We start from the raw sequence: 16,782 nt of genomic DNA on the forward strand, positions 1-16,782 counted from the left end.
AGGAGGTGGTGGTGGGCATAGACACAGACAGGCTGCAGCCTGTAATAGGCACATAGCTAGAGTCCTTCAACGTGAAGAAGGTGGTGGTGGGCATAGACACAGACAGGCTGCAGCCTGTAATAGGCACATAGCTAGAGTGCTTCGGCGTGAAGGAGTTGGTGGTGGGCATAGACACAGACAGGCGATAGAGCTGTAATAGGCACATAGCTAGAGTCCTTCGGTATGAAGGAGGTGGTGGTGGGCATAGACACAGACAGGCGGCAGCCTGTAAAAGGCACATAGCTAGAGTCCTTCGGCGTGAAGGAGGTGGTGGTGGGCATAGACACAGACAGGCGGCAGCCTGTAATAGGCGGCAGCCTGTAATAGGCACATAGCTAGAGTCCTTCAACGTGAAGGAGGTGGTGGTGGGCATAGACACAGACAGGAGGCAGCCTGTAATAGGCACATAGCTAGAGTCCTTCGGCGTGAAGGAGGTTGTGGTGGGCATAGACACAGACAGGCGGCAGCCTGTAATAGGCACATAGCTAGAGTCCTTCAGCGTGAAGGAGGTGGTGGTGGGCATAGACACAGACAGGCGGCAGCCTGTAATAGGCACATAGCTAGAGTCCTTCGGCGTGAAGGAGGTGGTGGTGGGCATAGACACAGACAGGCGGCAGCCTGTAATAGGCGGCAGCCTGTAATAGGCACATAGCTAGAGTCCTTCGGCGTGAAGGAGGTGGTGGAGGGCATAGACACAGACAGGCGGCAGCCTGTAATAGGCACATAGCTAGAGTCCTTCGGCGTGAAGGAGGTGGTGGTCGGCATAGACACAGACAGGCGGCAGCCTGTAATAGGCGGCAGCCTGTAATAGGCACATAGCTAGAGTCCATCAACGTGAAGGAGGTGGTGGTGGGCATAGACACAGACAGGCTGCAGCCTGTAATAGGCACATAGCTAGTGCCCTTCGGCGTGAAGGAGGTGGTGGTGGGCATAGACACAGACAGGCGTTAGCCTGTAATAGGCGGCAGCCTGTAATAGGCACATAGCTAGAGTCCTTCAACGTGAAGAAGGTGGTGGTGGGCATAGACACAGACAGGCTGCAGCCTGTAATAGGCACATAGCTAGAGTGCTTCGGCGTGAAGGAGTTGGTGGTGGGCATAGACACAGGCAGGCGGCAGCCTGTAATAGGCACATAGCTAGAGTCCTTCGGCGTGAAGGAGGTGGTGGTGGGCATAGACACAGACAGGCGGCAGCCTGTAAAAGGCACATAGCTAGAGTCCTTCGGCGTGAAGGAGGTGGTGGTGGTGGGCATAGACACAGACAGGCGGCAGCCTGTAATAGGCGGCAGCCTGTAATAGGCACTTAGCTAGAGTCCTTCAACGTGAAGGAGGTGGTGGTGGGCATAGACACAGACAGGCGGCAGCCTGTAATAGGCACATAGCTAGAGTCCTTCAGCTTGAAGGAGGTGGTGGTGGGCATAGACACAGACAGGCGGCAGCCTGTTATAGGCACATAGCTAGAGTCCCTCGGCGTGAAGGAGGTGGTGGAGGGCATAGACACAGACAAGCGGCAGCCTGTAATAGGCGGCAGCCTGTAATAGGCACATAGCTAGAGTCCTTCGGCGTGAAGGAGGTGGTGGTGGGCATAGACACAGACAGGCGGCAGCCTGTAATAGGCGGCAGCCTGTAAAGGCACATCGCTAGAGTCCTTCGGCGTGAAGGAGGTGGTTGTGGGCATAGACACAGACAGGCGGCAGCCTGTAATAAGCACATAGCTAGAGTCCTTCAGCGTGAAGGAGGTGGTGGTGGGCATAGACACAGACAGGCGGCAGCCTGTAATAGGCACATAGCTAGAGTCCTTCGGCGTGAAGGAGGTGGTGGTGGGCATAGACACAGACAGGCGGCAGCCTGTAATAGGCGGCAGCCTGTAAAAGGCACATAGCTAGAGTCCTTCGGCGTGAAGGAGGTGGTGGAGGGCATAGACACAGACAGGCGGCAGCCTGTAATAGGCACATAGCTAGAGTCCTTCGGCGTGAAGGAGGTGGTGGTGGGCATAGACACAGACAGGCTGCAGCCTGTAATAGGCACATAGCTAGAGTCCTTTGGCGTGAAGGAGGTGGTGGTGGGCATAGACACAGACAGGCGTTAGCCTGTAATAGGCGGCAGCCTGTAACAGGCACATAGCTAGAGTCCTTCAACGTGAAGGAGGTGGTGGTGGGCATAGACACAGACAGGCTGCAGCCTGTAATAGGCACATAGCTAGAGTGCTTCGGCGTGAAGGAGGTGGTGGTGGGCATAGACACAGACAGGCGGCAGCCTGTAATAGGCACATAGCTAGAGTCCTTCGGCGTGAAGGAGGTGGTGGTGGGCATAGACACAGACAGGCGGCAGCCTGTAAAAGGCACATAGCTAGAGTCCTTCGGCGTGAAGGAGGTGGTGGTGGGCATAGACACAGACAGGCGGCAGCCTGTAATAGGCGGCAGCCTGTAATAGGCACATAGCTAGAGTCCTTCGGCGTGAAGGAGGTGGTGGAGGGCATAGACACAGACAGGCGGCAGCCTGTAATAGGCACATAGCTAGAGTCCTTCGGCGTGAAGGAGGTGGTGGTCGGCATAGACACAGACAGGCGGCAGCCTGTAATAGGCGGCAGCCTGTAATAGGCACATAGCTAGAGTCCATCAACGTGAAGGAGGTGGTGGTGGGCATAGACACAGACAGGCTGCAGCCTGTAATAGGCACATAGCTAGAGTCCTTCGGCGTGAAGGAGGTGGTGGTGGGCATAGACACAGACAGGCGTTAGCCTGTAATAGGCGGCAGCCTGTAATAGGCACATAGCTAGAGTCCTTCAACGTGAAGAAGGTGGTGGTGGGCATAGACACAGACAGGCTGCAGCCTGTAATAGGCACATAGCTAGAGTGCTTCGGCGTGAAGGAGTTGGTGGTGGGCATAGACACAGGCAGGCGGCAGCCTGTAATAGGCACATAGCTAGAGTCCTTCGGCGTGAAGGAGGTGGTGGTGGGCATAGACACAGACAGGCGGCAGCCTGTAAAAGGCACATAGCTAGAGTCCTTCGGCGTGAAGGAGGTGGTGGTGGTGGGCATAGACACAGACAGGCGGCAGCCTGTAATAGGCACATAGCTAGAGTCCTTCAACGTGAAGGAGGTGGTGGTGGGCATAGACACAGACAGGCGGCAGCCTGTAATAGGCACATAGCTAGAGTCCTTCAGCTTGAAGGAGGTGGTGGTGGGCATAGACACAGACAGGCGGCAGCCTGTTATAGGCACATAGCTAGAGTCCCTCGGCGTGAAGGAGGTGGTGGAGGGCATAGACACAGACAAGCGGCAGCCTGTAATAGGCGGCAGCCTGTAATAGGCACATAGCTAGAGTCCTTCGGCGTGAAGGAGGTGGTGGTGGGCATAGACACAGACAGGCGGCAGCCTGTAATAGGCGGCAGCCTGTAAAGGCACATCGCTAGAGTCCTTCGGCGTGAAGGAGGTGGTGGTGGGCATAGACACAGACAGGCGGCAGCCTGTAATAAGCACATAGCTAGAGTCCTTCAGCGTGAAGGAGGTGGTGGTGGGCATAGACACAGACAGGCGGCAGCCTGTAATAGGCGGCAGCCTGTAATAGGCACATAGCTAGAGTCCTTCGGCGTGAAGGAGGTGGTGGTGGGCATAGACACAGACAGGCGGCAGCCTGTAATAGGCGGCAGCCTGTAAAAGGCACATAGCTAGAGTCCTTCGGCGTGAAGGAGGTGGTGGAGGGCATAGACACAGACAGGCGGCAGCCTGTAATAGGCACATAGCTAGAGTCCTTCGGCGTGAAGGAGGTGGTGGTGGGCATAGACACAGACAGGCTGCAGCCTGTAATAGGCACATAGCTAGAGTCCTTTGGCGTGAAGGAGGTGGTGGTGGGCATAGACACAGACAGGCGTTAGCCTGTAATAGGCGGCAGCCTGTAACAGGCACATAGCTAGAGTCCTTCAACGTGAAGGAGGTGGTGGTGGGCATAGACACAGACAGGCTGCAGCCTGTAATAGGCACATAGCTAGAGTGCTTCGGCGTGAAGGAGGTGGTGGTGGGCATAGACACAGACAGGCGGCAGCCTGTAATAGGCACATAGCTAGAGTCCTTCGGCGTGAAGGAGGTGGTGGTGGGCATAGACACAGACAGGCGGCAGCCTGTAAAAGGCACATAGCTAGAGTCCTTCGGCGTGAAGGAGGTGGTGGTGGGCATAGACACAGACAGGCGGCAGCCTGTAATAGGCGGCAGCCTGTAATAGGCACATAGCTAGAGTCCTTCAACGTGAAGGAGGTGGTGGTGGGCATAGACACAGACAGGCGGCAGCCTGTAATAGGCGGCAGCCTGTAATAGGCACATAGCTAGAGTCCTTCGGCTCGAAGGAGGTGGTGGAGGGCATAGACACAGACAGGCGGCAGCCTGTAATAGGCACATAGCTAGAGTCCTTCGGCGTGAAGGAGGTGGTGGTGGGCATAGACAAAGACAGGCGGCAGCCTGTAATAGGCAGCAGCCTGTAATAGGCACAAAGCTAGAGTCCTTCGGCGTGAAGGAGGTGGTGGTGGGCATAGACACAGACAGGCGGGAGCCTGTAATAGGCACATAGCTAGAGTCCTTCAACGTGAATGAGGTGGTGGTGGGCATAGACACAGACAGGCGGCAGCCTGTATTAGGCAGCAGCCTGTAGTAGGCACATAGCTAGAGTCCTTCAACGTGAAGGAGGTGGTGGTGGGCATAGACACAGACAGGCTGCAGCCTGTAATAGGCACATAGCTAGAGTCCTTCGGCGTGAAGGAGGTGGTGGTGGGCATAGACACAGACAGGCGTTAGCCTGTAATAGGCGGCAGCCTGTAATAGGCACATAGCTAGAGTCCTTCAACGTGAAGGAGGTGGTGGTGGGCATAGACACAGACAGGCGGCAGCCTGTAATAGGCACATAGCTAGAGTCCTTCAACGTGAAGGAGGTGGTTGTGGGCATAGACACAGAAAGGCGGCAGCCTGTAATAGGCACATAGCTAGAGTCCTTCAACGTGAAGGAGGTGGTGGTGGGCATAGACACAGACAGGCGACAGCCTTTAATAGGCAAATAGCTAGAGTCCTTCGGCGTGAAGTAGGTGGTGGTGGGCATAGACACAGAAAGGCGGCAGCCTGTAATAGGCACATAGCTAGAGTCCTTCAACGTGAAGGAGGTGGTGGTGGGCATAGACACAGACAGGCGATAGCCTGTAATAGGCACATAGCTAGAGTCCTTCGGCGTGAAGGAGGTGGTGGTGGGCATAGACACAGACAGGCGGCAGCCTGTATTAGGCAGCAGCCTGTAGTAGGCACATAGCTAGAGTCCTTCAACGTGAAGGAGGTGGTGGTGGGCATAGACACAGACAGGCAATAGCCTGTAATAGGCACATAGCTAGAGTCCTTTAACGTGAAGGAGGTGGTGGTGGGCATAGACACAGACAGGCGATAGCCTGTAATAGGCACATAGCCAGAGTCCTTTAACGTGAAGGAGGTGGTGGTGGGCATAGACACAGACAGGCGATAGCCTGTAATAGGCACATAGCTAGAGTCCTTCAACGTTAAGGAGGTGGTGGTGGGCATAGACACAGACAGGCGATAGCCTGTAATAGGCACATAGCTAGAGTCCTTCGGCGTGAAGGAGGTGGTGGTGGGCATAGACACAGACAGGCGGCAGCCTGTAATAGGCACATAGCTAGAGTCCTTCAACGTGAAGGAGGTGGTGGTGGGCATAGACACAGACAGGCGGCAGCCTGTAATAGGCGGCAGCCTGTAAAAGGCACATAGCTAGAGTCCTTCGGCGTGAAGGAGGTGGTGGTGGGCATAGACACAGACAGGCGGCAGCCTGTAAAAGGCACATAGCTAGAGTCCTTCGGCGTGAAGGAGGTGGTGGTGGGCATAGACACAGACAGGCGGCAGCCTGTAAAAGGCACATAGCTAGAGTCCTTCGGCGTGAAGAAGGTGGTGGTGGGCATAGACACAGACAGGCGGCAGCCTGTAATAGGCACATAGCTAGATTCCTTCAACGTGAAGGAGGTGGTGGTGGGCATAGACACAGACAGGCGACAGCCTGTAATAGGCAAATAGATAGAGTCATTCGGCGTGAAGGAGGTGGTGGTGGGCATAGACACAGACAGGCGGCAGCCTGTAATAGGCACATAGCTAGAGTCCTTCGGCGTGAAGGAGGTGGTGGAGGGCATAGACACAGACAGGCGGCAGCCTGTAATAGGCACATAGCTAGAGTCCTTCGGCGTGAAGGAGGTGGTGGTGGGCATAGACACAGACAGGCAGCAGCCTGTAATAGGCACATAGCTAGAGTCCTTCGGCGTGAAGGAGGTGGTGGTGGGCATAGACACAGACAGGCGGCAGCCTGTAATAGGCACATAGCTAGAGTCCTTCAGCGTGAAGGAGGTGGTTGTGGGCATAGACACAGACAGGCGGCAGCCTGTAATAGGCGGCAGCCTGTAATAGGCACATAGCTAGAGTCCTTCGGCGTGAAGGAGGTGGTGGAGGGCATAGACACAGACAGGCGGCAGCCTGTAATAGGCACATAGCTAGAGTCCTTCGGCGTGAAGGAGGTGGTGGTGGGCATAGACACAGACAGGCGGCAGCCTGTAATAGGCGGCAGCCTGTAATAGGCACATAGCTAGAGTCCTTCAACGTGAAGGAGGTGGTGGTGGCATAGACACAGACAGGCTGCAGCCTGTAATAGGCACATAGCTAGAGTCCTTCGGCGTGAAGGAGGTGGTGGTGGGCATAGACACAGACAGGCGGCAGCCTGTAATAGGCACATAGCTAGAGTCCTTCGGCGTGAAGGAGGTGGTGGTGGGCATAGACACAGACAGGCGGCAGCCTGTAATAGGCACATAGCTAGAGTCCTTCAACGTGAAGGAGGTGGTGGTGGGCATAGACACAGACAGGCTGCAGCCTGTAATAGGCACATAGCTAGAGTCCTTCGGCGTGAAGGAGGTGGTGGTGGGCATAGACACAGACAGGCGTTAGTCTGTAATAGGCGGCAGCCTGTAATAGGCACATAGCTAGAGTCCTTCAACGTGAAGGAGGTGGTGGTGGGCATAGACACAGACAGGCGGCAGCCTGTAATAGGCGGCAGCCTGTAATAGGCACATAGCTAGAGTCCTTCGGCTCGAAGGAGGTGGTGGAGGGCATAGACACAGACAGGCGGCAGCCTGTAATAGGCATATAGCTAGTGTCCTTCGGCGTGAAGGAGGTGGTGGTGGGCATAGACAAAGACAGGCGGCAGCCTGTAATAGGCAGCAGCCTGTAATAGGCACAAAGCTAGAGTCCTTCGGCGTGAAGGAGGTGGTGGTGGGCATAGACACAGACAGGCGGCAGCCTGTAATAGGCACATAGCTAGAGTCCTTCAACGTGAAGGAGGTGGTGGTGGGCATAGACACAGACAGGTGGCAGCCTGTATTAGGCAGCAGCCTGTAGTAGGCACAAAGCTAGAGTCCTTCAACGTGAAGGAGGTGGTGGTGGGCATAGACACAGACAGGCTGCAGCCTGTAATAGGCACATAGCTAGAGTCCTTCGGCGTGAAGGAGGTGGTGGTGGGCATAGACACAGACAGGCGTTAGCCTGTAATAGGCGGCAGCCTGTAATAGGCACATATCTAGAGTCCTTCAACGTGAAGGAGGTGGTGGTGGGCATAGACACAGACAGGCGGCAGCCTGTAATAGGCACATAGCTAGAGTCCTTCGGCGTGAAGGAGGTGGTGGTGGGCATAGACACAGACAGGCGGCAGCCTGTAATAGGCGGCAGCCTGTAATAGGCACATAGCTAGAGTCCTTCAACGTGAAGGAGGTGGTGGTGGGCATAGACACAGACAGGCTGCAGCCTGTAATAGGCACATAGCTAGAGTCCTTCGGCGTGAAGGAGGTGGTGGTGGGCATAGACACAGACAGGCGCCAGCCTGTAATAGGCACATAGCTAGAGTCCTTCAACGTGAAAGAGGTGGTGGTGGGCATAGACACAGACAGGCGGCAGCCTGTATTAGGCAGCAGCCTGTAGTAGGCACATAGCTAGAGTCCTTCAACGTGAAGGAGGTGGTGGTGGGCATAGACACAGACAGGCAATAGCCTGTAATAGGCACATAGCTAGAGTCCTTTAACGTGAAGGAGGTGGTGGTGGGCATAGACACAGACAGGCGATAGCCTGTAATAGGCACATAGCTAGATTCCTTTAACGTGAAGGAGGTGGTGGTGGGCATAGACACAGACAGGCGATAGCCTGTAATAGGCACATAGCTAGAGTCCTTCAACGTGAAGGAGGTGGTGGTGGGCATAGACACAGACAGGCGATAGCCTGTAATAGGCACATAGCTAGAGTCCTTCGGCGTGAAGGAGGTGGTGGTGGGCATAGACACAGACAGGCGGCAGCCTGTAATAGGCACATAGCTAGAGTCCTTCAACGTGAAGGAGGTGGTGGTGGGCATAGACACAGACAGGCGGCCGCCTGTAATAGGCGGCAGCCTGTAAAAGGCACATAGCTAGAGTCCTTCGGTGTGAAGGAGGTGGTGGTGGGCATAGACACAGACAGGCGGCAGCCTGTAATAGGCACATAGCTAGAGTCCTTCAACGTGAAGGAGGTGGTGGTGGGCATAGACACAGACAGGCGGCAGCCTGTAATAGGCAAATAGCTAGAGTCCTTCAGCGTGAAGGAGGTGGTGGTGGGCATAGACACAGACAGGCGGCAGCCTTTAATAGGCGGCAGCCTGTAATAGGCACATAGCTAGAGTCCTTCGGCGTGAAGGAGGTGGTGGTGGGCATAGACACAGACAGGCGGAAGCCTGTAATAGGCACATAGCTAGAGTCCTTCAACGTGAAGGAGGTGGTGGTGGGCATAGACACAGACAGGCGGCAGCCTGTATTAGGCAGCAGCCTGTAATAGGCACATAGCTAGAGTCCTTTAACGTGAAGGAGGTGGTGGTGGGCATAGACACAGACAGGCAATAGCCTGTAATAGGAACATAGCTAGAGTCCTTCAACGTGAAGGAGGTGGTGGTGGGCATAGACACAGACAGGCTGCAGCCTGTAATAGGCACATAGCTAGAGTCCTTCGGCGTGAAGGAGGTGGTGGTGGGCATAGACACAGACAGGCGTTAGCCTGTAATAGGCGGCAGCCTGTAATAGGCACATATCTAGAGTCCTTCAACGTGAAGGAGGTGGTGGTGGGCATAGACACAGACAGGCGGCAGCCTGTAATAGGCACATAGCTAGAGTCCTTCGGCGTGAAGGAGGTGGTGGTGGGCATAGACACAGACAGGCGGCAGCCTGTAATAGGCGGCAGCCTGTAATAGGCACATAGCTAGAGTCCTTCAACGTGAAGGAGGTGGTGGTGGGCATAGACACAGACAGGCTGCAGCCTGTAATAGGCACATAGCTAGAGTCCTTCGGCGTGAAGGAGGTGGTGGTGGGCATAGACACAGACAGGCGCCAGCCTGTAATAGGCACATAGCTAGAGTCCTTCAACGTGAAGGAGGTGGTGGTGGGCATAGACACAGACAGGCGGCAGCCTGTATTAGGCAGCAGCCTGTAGTAGGCACATAGCTAGAGTCCTTCAACGTGAAGGAGGTGGTGGTGGGCATAGACACAGACAGGCAATAGCCTGTAATAGGCACATAGCTAGAGTCCTTCGGCGTGAAGGAGGTGGTGGTGGGCATAGACACAGACAGGCGGCAGCCTGTAATAGGCACATAGCTAGAGTCCTTCAACGTGAAGGAGGTGGTGGTGGGCATAGACACAGACAGGCGGCCGCCTGTAATAGGCGGCAGCCTGTAAAAGGCACATAGCTAGAGTCCTTCGGTGTGAAGGAGGTGGTGGTGGGCATAGACACAGACAGGCGGCAGCCTGTAATAGGCACATAGCTAGAGTCCTTCAACGTGAAGGAGGTGGTGGTGGGCATAGACACAGACAGGCGGCAGCCTGTAATAGGCAAATAGCTAGAGTCCTTCAGCGTGAAGGAGGTGGTGGTGGGCATAGACACAGACAGGCGGCAGCCTTTAATAGGCGGCAGCCTGTAATAGGCACATAGCTAGAGTCCTTCGGCGTGAAGGAGGTGGTGGTGGGCATAGACACAGACAGGCGGAAGCCTGTAATAGGCACATAGCTAGAGTCCTTCAACGTGAAGGAGGTGGTGGTGGGCATAGACACAGACAGGCGGCAGTCTGTATTAGGCAGCAGCCTGTAATAGGCACATAGCTAGAGTCCTTTAACGTGAAGGAGGTGGTGGTGGGCATAGACACAGACAGGCAATAGCCTGTAATAGGAACATAGCTAGAGTCCTTTAACGTGAAGGAGGTGGTGGTGGGCATAGACACAGACAGGCGATAGCCTGTAATAGGCACATAGCTAGAGTCCTTTAACGTGAAGGAGGTGGTGGTGGGCATAGACACAGACAGGCTATAGCCTGTAATAGACACATAGCTAGAGTCCTTCAACGTGAAGGAGGTGGTGGTGGGCATAGACACAGACAGGCGATAGCCTGTAATAGGCACATAGCTAGAGTCCTTCGGCGTGAAGGAGGTGGTGGTGGGCACAGACACAGACAGGCGGCAGCCTGTATTAGGCAGCAGCCTGTAATAGGCACATAGCTAGAGTCCTTCAACGTGAAGGAGGTGGTGGTGGGCATAGACACAGACAGGCAATAGCCTGTAATAGGCACATAGCTAGAGTCCTTTAACGTGAAGGAGGTGGTGGTGGGCATAGACACAGACAGGCGATAGCCTGTAATAGGCACATAGCTAGAGTCCTTTAACGTGAAGGAGGTGGTGGTGGGCATAGACACAGACAGGCGGCAGCCTGTAAAAGGCACATAGCTAGAGTCCTTCGGCGTGAAGGAGGTGGTGGTGGGCATAGACACAGACAGGCGGCAGCCTGTAATAGGCGGCAGCCTGTAATAGGCACATAGCTAGAGTCCTTCAACGTGAAGGAGGTGGTGGTGGGCATAGACACAGACAGGCGACAGCCTGTAATAGGCAAATAGCTAGAGTCCTTCGGCGTGAAGGAGGTGGTGGTGGGCATAGACACAGACAGGCGGCAGCCTGTAATAGGCACATAGCTAGAGTCCTTCGGCGTGAAGGAGGTGGTGGTGGGCATAGACACAGACAGGCGGCAGCCTGTAATAGGCACATAGCTAGAGTCCTTCGGCGTGAAGGAGGTGGTGGAGGGCATAGACACAGACAGGCGGCAGCCTGTAATAGGCACATAGCTAGAGTCCTTCGGCGTGAAGGAGGTGGTGGTGGGCATAGACACAGACAGGCGGCAGCCTGTAATAGGCGGCAGCCTGTAATAGGCACATAGCTAGAGTCCTTCGGCGTGAAGGAGGTGGTGGTGGGCATAGACACAGACAGGCGGCAGCCTGTAATAGGCGGCAGCCTGTAATAGGCACATAGCTAGAGTCCTTCGGCGTGAAGGAGGTGGTGGAGGGCATAGACACAGACAGGCGGCAGCCTGTAATAGGCACATAGCTAGAGTCCTTCAGCGTGAAGGAGGTGGTGGTGGGCATAGACACAGACAGGCAATAGCCTGTAATAGGCACATAGCTAGAGTCCTTCAACGTGAAGGAGGTGGTGGTGGGCATAGACACAGACAGGCAATAGCCTGTAATAGGCACATAGCTAGAGTCCTTTAACGTGAAGGAGGTGGTGGTGGGCATAGACACAGACAGGCGATAGAGCTGTAATAGGCACATAGCTAGAGTCCTTCGGTATGAAGGAGGTGGTGGTGGGCATAGACACAGACAGGCGGCAGCCTGTAAAAGGCACATAGCTAGAGTCCTTCGGCGTGAAGGAGGTGGTGGTGGGCATAGACACAGACAGGAGGCAGCCTGTAATAGGCGGCAGCCTGTAATAGGCACATAGCTAGAGTCCTTCAACGTGAAGGAGGTGGTGGTGGGCATAGACACAGACAGGAGGCAGCCTGTAATAGGCACATAGCTAGAGTCCTTCGGCGTGAAGGAGGTTGTGGTGGGCATAGACACAGACAGGCGGCAGCCTGTAATAGGCACATAGCTAGAGTCCTTCAGCGTGAAGGAGGTGGTGGTGGGCATAGACACAGACAGGCGGCAGCCTGTAAAAGGCACATAGCTAGAGTCCTTCGGCGTGAAGGAGGTGGTGGTGGGCATAGACACAGACAGGCGGCAGCCTGTAATAGGCGGCAGCCTGTAATAGGCACATAGCTAGAGTCCTTCAACGTGAAGGAGGTGGTGGTGGGCATAGACACAGACAGGCGACAGCCTGTAATAGGCAAATAGCTAGAGTCCTTCGGCGTGAAGGAGGTGGTGGTGGGCATAGACACAGACAGGCGGCAGCCTGTAATAGGCACATAGCTAGAGTCCTTCGGCGTGAAGGAGGTGGTGGTGGGCATAGACACAGACAGGCGGCAGCCTGTAATAGGCACATAGCTAGAGTCCTTCGGCGTGAAGGAGGTGGTGGAGGGCATAGACACAGACAGGCGGCAGCCTGTAATAGGCACATAGCTAGAGTCCTTCGGCGTGAAGGAGGTGGTGGTGGGCATAGACACAGACAGGCGGCAGCCTGTAATAGGCGGCAGCCTGTAATAGGCACATAGCTAGAGTCCTTCGGCGTGAAGGAGGTGGTGGTGGGCATAGACACAGACAGGCGGCAGCCTGTAATAGGCGGCAGCCTGTAATAGGCACATAGCTAGAGTCCTTCGGCGTGAAGGAGGTGGTGGAGGGCATAGACACAGACAGGCGGCAGCCTGTAAAAGGCACATAGCTAGAGTCCTTCGGCGTGAAGAAGGTGGTGGTGGGCATAGACACAGACAGGCGGCAGCCTGTAATAGGCACATAGCTAGATTCCTTCAACGTGAAGGAGGTGGTGGTGGGCATAGACACAGACAGGCGACAGCCTGTAATAGGCAAATAGATAGAGTCATTCGGCGTGAAGGAGGTGGTGGTGGGCATAGACACAGACAGGCGGCAGCCTGTAATAGGCACATAGCTAGAGTCCTTCGGCGTGAAGGAGGTGGTGGAGGGCATAGACACAGACAGGCGGCAGCCTGTAATAGGCACATAGCTAGAGTCCTTCGGCGTGAAGGAGGTGGTGGTGGGCATAGACACAGACAGGCAGCAGCCTGTAATAGGCACATAGCTAGAGTCCTTCGGCGTGAAGGAGTTGGTGGTGGGCATAGACACAGACAGGCGGCAGCCTGTAATAGGCACATAGCTAGAGTCCTTCAGCGTGAAGGAGGTGGTGGTGGGCATAGACACAGACAGGCGGCAGCCTGTAATAGGCGGCAGCCTGTAATAGGCACATAGCTAGAGTCCTTCGGCGTGAAGGAGGTGGTGGAGGGCATAGACACAGACAGGCGGCAGCCTGTAATAGGCACATAGCTAGAGTCCTTCGGCGTGAAGGAGGTGGTGGTGGGCATAGACACAGACAGGCGGCAGCCTGTAATAGGCGGCAGCCTGTAATAGGCACATAGCTAGAGTCCTTCAACGTGAAGGAGGTGGTGGTGGCATAGACACAGACAGGCTGCAGCCTGTAATAGGCACATAGCTAGAGTCCTTCGGCGTGAAGGAGGTGGTGGTGGGCATAGACACAGACAGGCGGCAGCCTGTAATAGGCACATAGCTAGAGTCCTTCGGCGTGAAGGAGGTGGTGGTGGGCATAGACACAGACAGGCGGCAGCCTGTAATAGGCACATAGCTAGAGTCCTTCAACGTGAAGGAGGTGGTGGTGGGCATAGACACAGACAGGCTGCAGCCTGTAATAGGCACATAGCTAGAGTCCTTCGGCGTGAAGGAGGTGGTGGTGGGCATAGACACAGACAGGCGGCAGCCTGTAATAGGCACATAGCTAGAGTCCTTCGGCTCGAAGGAGGTGGTGGAGGGCATAGACACAGACAGGCGGCAGCCTGTAATAGGCATATAGCTAGTGTCCTTCGGCGTGAAGGAGGTGGTGGTGGGCATAGACAAAGACAGGCGGCAGCCTGTAATAGGCAGCAGCCTGTAATAGGCACAAAGCTAGAGTCCTTCGGCGTGAAGGAGGTGGTGGTGGGCATAGACACAGACAGGCGGCAGCCTTTAATAGGCACATAGCTAGAGTCCCTCAACGTGAAGGAGGTGGTGGTGGGCATAGACACAGACAGGTGGCAGCCTGTATTAGGCAGCAGCCTGTAGTAGGCACAAAGCTAGAGTCCTTCAACGTGAAGGAGGTGGTGGTGGGCATAGACACAGACAGGCTGCAGCCTGTAATAGGCACATAGCTAGAGTCCTTCGGCGTGAAGGAGGTGGTGGTGGGCATAGACACAGACAGGCGTTAGCCTGTAATAGGCGGCAGCCTGTAATAGGCACATATCTAGAGTCCTTCAACGTGAAGGAGGTGGTGGTGGGCATAGACACAGACAGGCGGCAGCCTGTAATAGGCACATAGCTAGAGTCCTTCGGCGTGAAGGAGGTGGTGGTGGGCATAGACACAGACAGGCGGCAGCCTGTAATAGGCGGCAGCCTGTAATAGGCACATAGCTAGAGTCCTTCAACGTGAAGGAGGTGGTGGTGGGCATAGACACAGACAGGCTGCAGCCTGTAATAGGCACATAGCTAGAGTCCTTCGGCGTGAAGGAGGTGGTGGTGGGCATAGACACAGACAGGCGCCAGCCTGTAATAGGCACATAGCTAGAGTCCTTCAACGTGAAGGAGGTGGTGGTGGGCATAGACACAGACAGGCGGCAGCCTGTATTAGGCAGCAGCCTGTAGTAGGCACATAGCTAGAGTCCTTCAACGTGAAGGAGGTGGTGGTGGGCATAGACACAGACAGGCAATAGCCTGTAATAGGCACATAGCTAGAGTCCTTTAACGTGAAGGAGGTGGTGGTGGGCATAGACACAGACAGGCGATAGCCTGTAATAGGCACATAGCTAGATTCCTTTAAACGTGAAGGAGGTGGTGGTGGGCATAGACACAGACAGGCGATAGCCTGTAATAGGCACATAGCTAGAGTCCTTCAACGTGAAGGAGGTGGTGGTGGGCATAGACACAGACAGGCGATAGCCTGTAATAGGCACATAGCTAGAGTCCTTCGGCGTGAAGGAGGTGGTGGTGGGCATAGACACAGACAGGCGGCAGCCTGTAATAGGCACATAGCTAGAGTCCTTCAACGTGAAGGAGGTGGTGGTGGGCATAGACACAGACAGGCGGCCGCCTGTAATAGGCGGCAGCCTGTAAAAGGCACATAGCTAGAGTCCTTCGGTGTGAAGGAGGTGGTGGTGGGCATAGACACAGACAGGCGGCAGCCTGTAATAGGCACATAGCTAGAGTCCTTCAACGTGAAGGAGGTGGTGGTGGGCATAGACACAGACAGGCGGCAGCCTGTAATAGGCAAATAGCTAGAGTCCTTCAGCGTGAAGGAGGTGGTGGTGGGCATAGACACAGACAGGCGGCAGCCTTTAATAGGCGGCAGCCTGTAATAGGCACATAGCTAGAGTCCTTCGGCGTGAAGGAGGTGGTGGTGGGCATAGACACAGACAGGCGGAAGCCTGTAATAGGCACATAGCTAGAGTCCTTCAACGTGAAGGAGGTGGTGGTGGGCATAGACACAGACAGGCGGCAGCCTGTATTAGGCAGCAGCCTGTAATAGGCACATAGCTAGAGTCCTTTAACGTGAAGGAGGTGGTGGTGGGCATAGACACAGACAGGCAATAGCCTGTAATAGGAACATAGCTAGAGTCCTTCAACGTGAAGGAGGTGGTGGTGGGCATAGACACAGACAGGCTGCAGCCTGTAATAGGCACATAGCTAGAGTCCTTCGGCGTGAAGGAGGTGGTGGTGGGCATAGACACAGACAGGCGTTAGCCTGTAATAGGCGGCAGCCTGTAATAGGCACATATCTAGAGTCCTTCAACGTGAAGGAGGTGGTGGTGGGCATAGACACAGACAGGCGGCAGCCTGTAATAGGCACATAGCTAGAGTCCTTCGGCGTGAAGGAGGTGGTGGTGGGCATAGACACAGACAGGCGGCAGCCTGTAATAGGCGGCAGCCTGTAATAGGCACATAGCTAGAGTCCTTCAACGTGAAGGAGGTGGTGGTGGGCATAGACACAGACAGGCTGCAGCCTGTAATAGGCACATAGCTAGAGTCCTTCGGCGTGAAGGAGGTGGTGGTGGGCATAGACACAGACAGGCGCCAGCCTGTAATAGGCACATAGCTAGAGTCCTTCAACGTGAAGGAGGTGGTGGTGGGCATAGACACAGACAGGCGGCAGCCTGTATTAGGCAGCAGCCTGTAGTAGGCACATAGCTAGAGTCCTTCAACGTGAAGGAGGTGGTGGTGGGCATAGACACAGACAGGCAATAGCCTGTAATAGGCACATAGCTAGAGTCCTTCGGCGTGAAGGAGGTGGTGGTGGGCATAGACACAGACAGGCGGCAGCCTGTAATAGGCACATAGCTAGAGTCCTTCAACGTGAAGGAGGTGGTGGTGGGCATAGACACAGACAGGCGGCCGCCTGTAATAGGCGGCAGCCTGTAAAAGGCACATAGCTAGAGTCCTTCGGTGTGAAGGAGGTGGTGGTGGGCATAGACACAGACAGGCGGCAGCCTGTAATAGGCACATAGCTAGAGTCCTTCAACGTGAAGGAGGTGGTGGTGGGCATAGACACAGACAGGCGGCAGCCTGTAATAGGCAAATAGCTAGAGTCCTTCAGCGTGAAGGAGGTGGTGGTGGGCATAGACACAGACAGGCGGCAGCCTTTAATAGGCGGCAGCCTGTAATAGGCACATAGCTAGAGTCCTTCGGCG

The sequence above is a fragment of the Pimephales promelas genome, chromosome 9, assembly GCF_988280905.1.
Source record: "Pimephales promelas chromosome 9, fPimPro1.hap1.1, whole genome shotgun sequence".
Taxonomy (NCBI): domain Eukaryota; kingdom Metazoa; phylum Chordata; class Actinopteri; order Cypriniformes; family Leuciscidae; genus Pimephales; species Pimephales promelas.